This window comes from Trichomycterus rosablanca, chromosome 4, assembly GCF_030014385.1.
Source record: "Trichomycterus rosablanca isolate fTriRos1 chromosome 4, fTriRos1.hap1, whole genome shotgun sequence".
Classification (NCBI taxonomy): domain Eukaryota; kingdom Metazoa; phylum Chordata; class Actinopteri; order Siluriformes; family Trichomycteridae; genus Trichomycterus; species Trichomycterus rosablanca.
Genome location: NC_085991.1, coordinates 50,312,697 through 50,319,833, shown reverse-complemented (window position 1 = coordinate 50,319,833; position 7,137 = coordinate 50,312,697).

The window sequence follows — 7,137 nt, the reverse complement described above, 5'->3', positions numbered from 1 at the left end:
AATTGCCCCCTTTAGCCACTAAATCTAACTGGCACTTGGGTTTAATTTTACTAGCCACACCCAGGCATGATTACTGCCAGACCTATTGAATCTAAACATCACTTAAATAGAACCTGTCTGGTGATGTAAAGCAGGCTAGATAAACAGCACATGATGCCACGTTCTAAAAAGATACAAACATAAAGTCATTTAAATCTACAAGTCTTAAAGTCTTACAAAGTCATTGCTAAGACTTTGGGACTCCAGTGAACCACAGTTAAAGCTATTATCCACAAATGGAGTAAATAAAAAACAGTGGTCAACCTTTCCAAGGGTGACTGGACAACAAAACTTTCACCAGGAATGCGTCAGTGACTTCCAGAAGGTCACAAAAGTACCCAGACGAACATCTAAAGAAAAACAGGCCTCACTCACCTCAGTAAAAGGTCACTGTACATAATGCCACAATTTTTAAACACATAAATGCCGATGCTGGGGGGAACCCCAACTGATAGTGCCCCAACTACAAATATAAAGCTGCAAGTAAGAAAGTGACTAGACGAAGATTAACACAAAAGAAAATAGCTGTAATCTCTAACTGTACACCTACAACCAATAGAAACAGGGTATGTGCTTATTAAGAGTAATTAAATGTAAATTGATGGTAAAATGGCAATTGTCATAAATATCCAAAGATTAAAATACAAATAAATTACCTTCAGTTTGTGCACAGTGGAAGAATCCCATCAGCACTGAATGATGGGAGAGAAACAGAGTAAAAATCATTATTATAAAATGTGATCACAGACAGAATGCATGAATCTTTTTTTGTAAATGAACTCAATATGCATGATGCTTAACCAAAGCAGAGCAATAATTTATAGCTAAAAAGCCACAAACAAAAAGGGTAAAGAAAAATAAAAGCAGTGGCCAAAATAATAGAAACAAGCAAAGTAACAAATGAAAAGCACAAAAACATCCACAAACCACAACAGAGAAAGTAGAAGAAAAGGATCAAACAGAAATGAAAACTTGGTGTCAGAACTGCTGTGACAATCAGGTTCTTGGGAAAAGAGTAAATGAAGGTCACCCAGAACAAGCCGGTCAGCATTTTACATGTTCAGCATTTAGCAGATGCTTTTTTATCCAAAGCAATTTACAGTTGTGACAGTATACAATCTAAGCAACTGAGGGTTAAGGGCCTTGCTCAAGGGCCCAACAGTGGCAATCTGGCAGTGGTGGGGATTAAACCGGCAACCCTCTGATTACTAGTCCAGTACCTTAACCACTAGGCTACAACTGCCCTAAGCAAGTCCACCCAGAAACAGAGCTTCTATATTTTGTTGATATATACTGTAGCTACCACTTACTGTTGATATATACTGTAGCTACCACTTACTGTTGATATATACTGTAGCTACAACTTACTGTTGATATATACTGTAGCTACAACTTACTGTTGATATATACTGTAGCTACAACTTACTGTTGATATATACTGTAGCTACAACTTACTGTTGATATATACTGTAGCTACCACTTACTGTTGATATATACTGTAGCTACAACTTACTGTTGATATATACTGTAGCTACCACTTACTGTTGATATATACTGTAGCTACAGCTTACTGTTGATATATACTGTAGCTACCACTTACTGTTGATATATACTGTAGCTACAGCTTACTGTTGATATATACTGTAGCTACCACTTTACGTGTGTTCAGTATTTTTTTCCTAAAGGATTTTGTCCAGATGTGTCCATATACATTACAGAAGCATTTGTGCTGTTCTTTCAATTCTTACTGTTGTAATTAGCATTTAACCTGCTGTCCCAACTTTGTTCAAATTGTTGTAAGAAATTGTTCTGTATTGCAAAAGCACTAAATTTAAAAATATAATTACATCAATCTTTTAGTAACTGTGTGATGAAAAGCATATAGGAAGAATGACACCTCAACCCACACACACACACACACACACACACACACACACACAAACACAAATGTAGATTGTGAAAGAATAAGAAAGTGAATTTGACAATAATTGAGGAATGTACTGTAAATGTACCCCATTTATCAAGAACTCCAGTTGGACCCTCACTCACCAGAAATGATTGGTAGCCATGACATGTTCGTGTGTGATGTACTTGTATGAGTGTATCCGGTGCAGCAGTGTTGCTGGGTTATTTAAACACAGGGCAGTTATAGCTCAGTGGTTAAGGAACTGGACTAGTAATCAGAAGGTTGCCGGTTCAAGCCCCACCACCATCAAGTTGCCACCATTGGGCCCCTGAGCAAGGCCTCAACCCTCAATTGCTTAAAATCATGTTCAGTCACTGTAAGTCACTTCGGATAAAAGTGTCTGCTACATGCTGAAAATGTAAATGTAAACCTTGGTCAGTACTGAGAATTGTGCTGCAACCCAAAATATAAAGCCAACAGCATCCTGTTATAAAAAAATGTCTATTAAAAAAAGACTGATGTAAAATTAACACACATTGTGCATAATAAAAAATGGTTCTACTTTCTGTACACCCACAAATGTGTTTTTAAAAAAGCAATTCTGCAGATGAAGATGAGTCAAAATGTCTCCACAGAGAGATGAAAGACTGATCTCTAGATACTAAAATAATTTGGCTGCAGTTATTGCTGCTAAAATGATAAATGTGTTTAGCTAAAACTATTTAACATTGTGATATAAATGTTGCATAAATACAAATCTTATATTACATGACATTACTAAGAATTTTATGACAATTATTATGAGCATCTGAACCCAACAATCAAAAAAAGTACTTTATAAAGGCACTGTGTTCATGTACCACTTTATTATCACACCACAGAAACACTGATGGCCTCGCCACTGAGGCGCCAGGTTTAGCAGGATGCAGGAAGCTTAAACAACATTGTGGCTAAAAACAAAAAGGGTAACAGGAAAATACAAAAGATAATAAAATAAAACAACAGAAACATAATATAGTGAATAGCGCAAACACATCCACAGCCTGCAGGGTAAAAAGAAATTAAAAGTAATTAAAATAAATAAAATCTTGTTGTCACAATATGAGAAGCCTGCGACAATCCAGATCTCACAGTGCATAAAAAATACAAGTCAAATAACCACTCTGGTGAAAGGGGTGTGCAGACTTTCCAGCTTCAAAGTTTGTATAATCAGAAAAAGAAACGTATTTGTGTGCTCCTAAAATGGTAAATATGCCCCATAAGTGTGTTAATGAAATTGTGAAGGTCATAGAAAACCATCCTACAAAACAAACAATAACCAAATCACTGATACAGTAAACAATGAAAAATCATTTAAATAATCAGCTTTCCTGATCTAAACAAGAGTAAAAAAACATCCATTTAAATTCAGCATCAGAGAAAAGTTTAAAAACAAGCTGAACTCCACACACATTCATTAATCACACAGAATCTCATAAATTAAGATTCTCAGACTGTTAATTAACATTATTAACCCTCATTTCTTAATCATCATTCAACAACCCTCACGTTAATAAAGATACAAGAACTATTTATTACTCACAGAGCATCACAGGAGTGAACTTCATCCTGTCCAACTAACTGACTGACTGAGTGAGAATTAAACTGTTAAATACTTCCTGTAGATCTGTTCTCAAAGAGAGAGCGAGAGAGAGAGAGAGAGAGAGAGAGAGAGAGAGAGAGAGAGAGAGAGAGAGAGAGAGAGAGAGAGAGAGAGAGAGAATATTTGTCATGCTAATAAAGCACTTTGAATTGAATTGAGAGAGTAAAAATAGATCAATTCTAAAGCAGATTTGAGTTTTTAAAAGCACCACATCATGTTTGTGGAAGAGGATCAAGTGCTGAAGATTGTAAATGATGGTGGTCTTAAAAAGTTTGTTTCAGTCAACTTGAAATATAGAGGAGACGAAGACGGCGCAGACATCGGGGTAAACGTGGTGGCGTGTCGGTTAATCTAAAATCTCGGTTACGGCTTTCTGGGCGCATTCTGGCTGACTCTGATCTGATCTCTATGCGGCATTCATTTCGGCCGTCCTACACCTGGCTGGTACCTGTTGTGGGTCCGGATCTTGGAGACCAGATTCCACGTTTTCATTCTCCCCTTTGCTTTCGCAAAAGAGGGGTGACCTTTCGAAGTTTACGGCATCTGGGGAAAGCACCGAAGGAACATGTCGGGTCAGTTCTAACCAGGATGGCCCTGGTAAATGCTAGATCTCTAGCAAATAAAACATTTATTCTGAATGATTTCTTCAAATCAAATGAATTGGATTTGCTGTTTGTGACTGAAACCTGGTTGCGCATCGGTGATTTGCATCTATTTTCTGAACTGTTGCCACCGGACTGTGCATATTTGAACTCGCCAAGAACTTCGGGTCGCGGCGGAGGCTTAGCAGTTGTGTATAAAAATAGGCTATTTTGTAAGCAATTGCCTTTTTTGTTTTTCCCCAGCTTTGAATTAAACATGTTTGAACTGGGCTGCTCACACCCAGTATTGTGTGTGGTGATTTACCGTCCTCCGAAATACAGTGAGGATTTTATTAGTGATTTTATGTCTCGTATTATGCCGAAATATGACAGGGTTTTAATGGTTGGTGACTTTAATATTCATGTTTGTTGTCTTGATAAGCCAATGGTCACCGAATTCTTAAATCTTATTGATTCTTTTAACTTTATACAGCATGTTGCCGGTCCTACACATGAGCACGGGCACACGTTGGATCTTGTACTATCATGTGGGTTTCCTGTTTTTAATATGGAAATCTGTGATGTTGTTTTTTTCTGATCAAACGCCTATTTTATTTGATATTACTAGCTCATGTGACGCTATAAATTATTGTCCTCCCCCGCTGCGTCGTCGCATTTTATGCTCATCTACTGCTGTACAGTTCTCAGAAAAGTTTGAGAGTATTACTGATATGGATACATTATCCTCTGTTGATAAGAACACTGAAGAGTTAACCTCAATATTTTATTCGACTTGTCAGAATGTTTTGGATGAGGTTGCTCCGTTTTCTATCGTGCGTTCTAAAAAAATATCTGAACCCTGGTTTAATGACATCACTCGAGCAGCTAAGCAAGAGTACAGGAGAGCGGAGCGCAAGTGGAAAAAAGATCGATTACGAGTCTCGTTGGAAATTGTGAATGACAAAAGGAAATGCTATCAGAAAGTTCTTAAAGATGAAAAGGCAAAATATTTCTCGAATGTAATTATGAAAAACTGTAGTAATCCACGTGTTCTTTTTAATACCATTAATGCTGCTCTTGGCCAACATCAAACTATTAACTTTGATGTACCAACAGTGATGTGTGAAAAGTTTTTACAGTTTTTTGTGGATAAGATTGCTAATATTAGGCCTGTAATATCGTCTTCAAGTTATACTCAAACTTGTGCAACTGCCTGCCCCGTTGCTTTTAGTCAGTTTGAGCCTGTGTCGTCATCCCAGTTAAAATAAATTATGGGTGGAATAAAACCATCTTCCTGTCCCACAGATGTTCTTTCTTTTAGTATCTTCCAAGATGTAGCTGAAACTCTCAATCCATGTATTGAAATGATAATTAATAGCAGTCTGACATCAGGAGTTGTACCTTCAATGTTTAAACATGCAATAGTGCATCCTGTGCTTAAAAAACCTAATCTTGACACCACTATATTAGGTAATTTTAGACCAGTTTCTAAATTACCATTTCTTTCAAAGATTTTAGAGAAAGCTGTGTTGAACCAACTTAAATCTTTTTTAGATACTACCCAGATTTGTGAAATATTCCAGTCTGGATTTAAAGCCTTGCATAGTACAGAGACTGCACTTTTAAAAGTTTATAATGATTTACTGATGGCAACAAAGGAAATTATGCACTGCTGATGCTGTTGGATCTTACTGCTGCGTTCGATACAATCGTCCATGGGATTCTCATGTCACGTCTGGAGAAATGTGTAGGTACTACAGGCACAGCACTGGAGTGGGTTAAGTCTTATCTGACCGGGAGAAGCTTCTCTGTTAGCCTTGGCGATATAGTTTCTTCCTCAAGACCCCTTATCCTATGGAGTTAATCAAGGCTCTATTTTAGGGCCATTACTTTTTTCTTTATATATTTTACCATTGGGTTCTATTTTTAGAAAATTTGGTGTTTCATTTCATTGTTATGCAGATGACATCCAAATTTACTTACCAATTAGGCAAATGGACAATTCCTCCTTAAAAAAGATACTGGATTGTCTTGCCGAAGGCATTAAATTTCTTGGAGGTTAACGAGAGTAAAACTGAAGTGAACATTTTTGGACCTAATGGGGCTTTTTATACATCAACTGTTAGGAACTTGGGGGTTTTAATTGATAAAGACTTCAAATTTGACAAAGAAATAAACTCGGTAGTTAAGACCAGCTTTTTTCACTTGAGGCTCTTAGCTAAGGTGAAGCCATTTTTATCTAACACGGACTTTGAGAGGGTTATACATGCATTCATCTCATCCAGACTCGATTATTGCAATGCTCTGTATGTCGGTGTTAGCCAGGCTGGTCTCGCTCGGCTTCAGGCAGTCCAGAATGCTGCTGCACGTCTTTTGACCAAGTCTCGTAAGCGTGAACACATCACTCTAATCCTTGCCTCTCTCCACTGGCTCCCTGTTCGTTTTAGAATTGATTTTAAAATTATCTTGTTTACTTTTAAAGCACTGAATGGCTCTGCCCCATCATATATTTCTGATCTCCTGCGACCATATATTCCGTCTAGGTCACTTAGATCAGCTGACCAGTTTCTGCTGATCGTACCAAAAGCGAGATTGAAATGTAGGGGCGATCGTACTTTTTGTACTATTGCCCCCAAACTCTGGAATGAACTTCCTTTAAGACGGCCCCTACGCTCTCTGTGTCTCTGTTAAAAACCTATTTTTATTCATTGGCTTTTAACACAGTATGAGAGTGTGTGTTTGTCTGTATTAATGTGGTCTAACTGTATATTATTTATTGTTTTTTGCTCTTTGTTGCCTGTAATGGTTATTTTACTGTAGATTGTACAGCACTTTGTACAACAGTTGTTGTTTTAAATGTGCTTTATAAATAAATTGAATATATTAATATTAAATATATATAAATATATTATATATATTTAATTAAAATAAATTAAATATATAAATATTAAATATCACACCTTTTGATA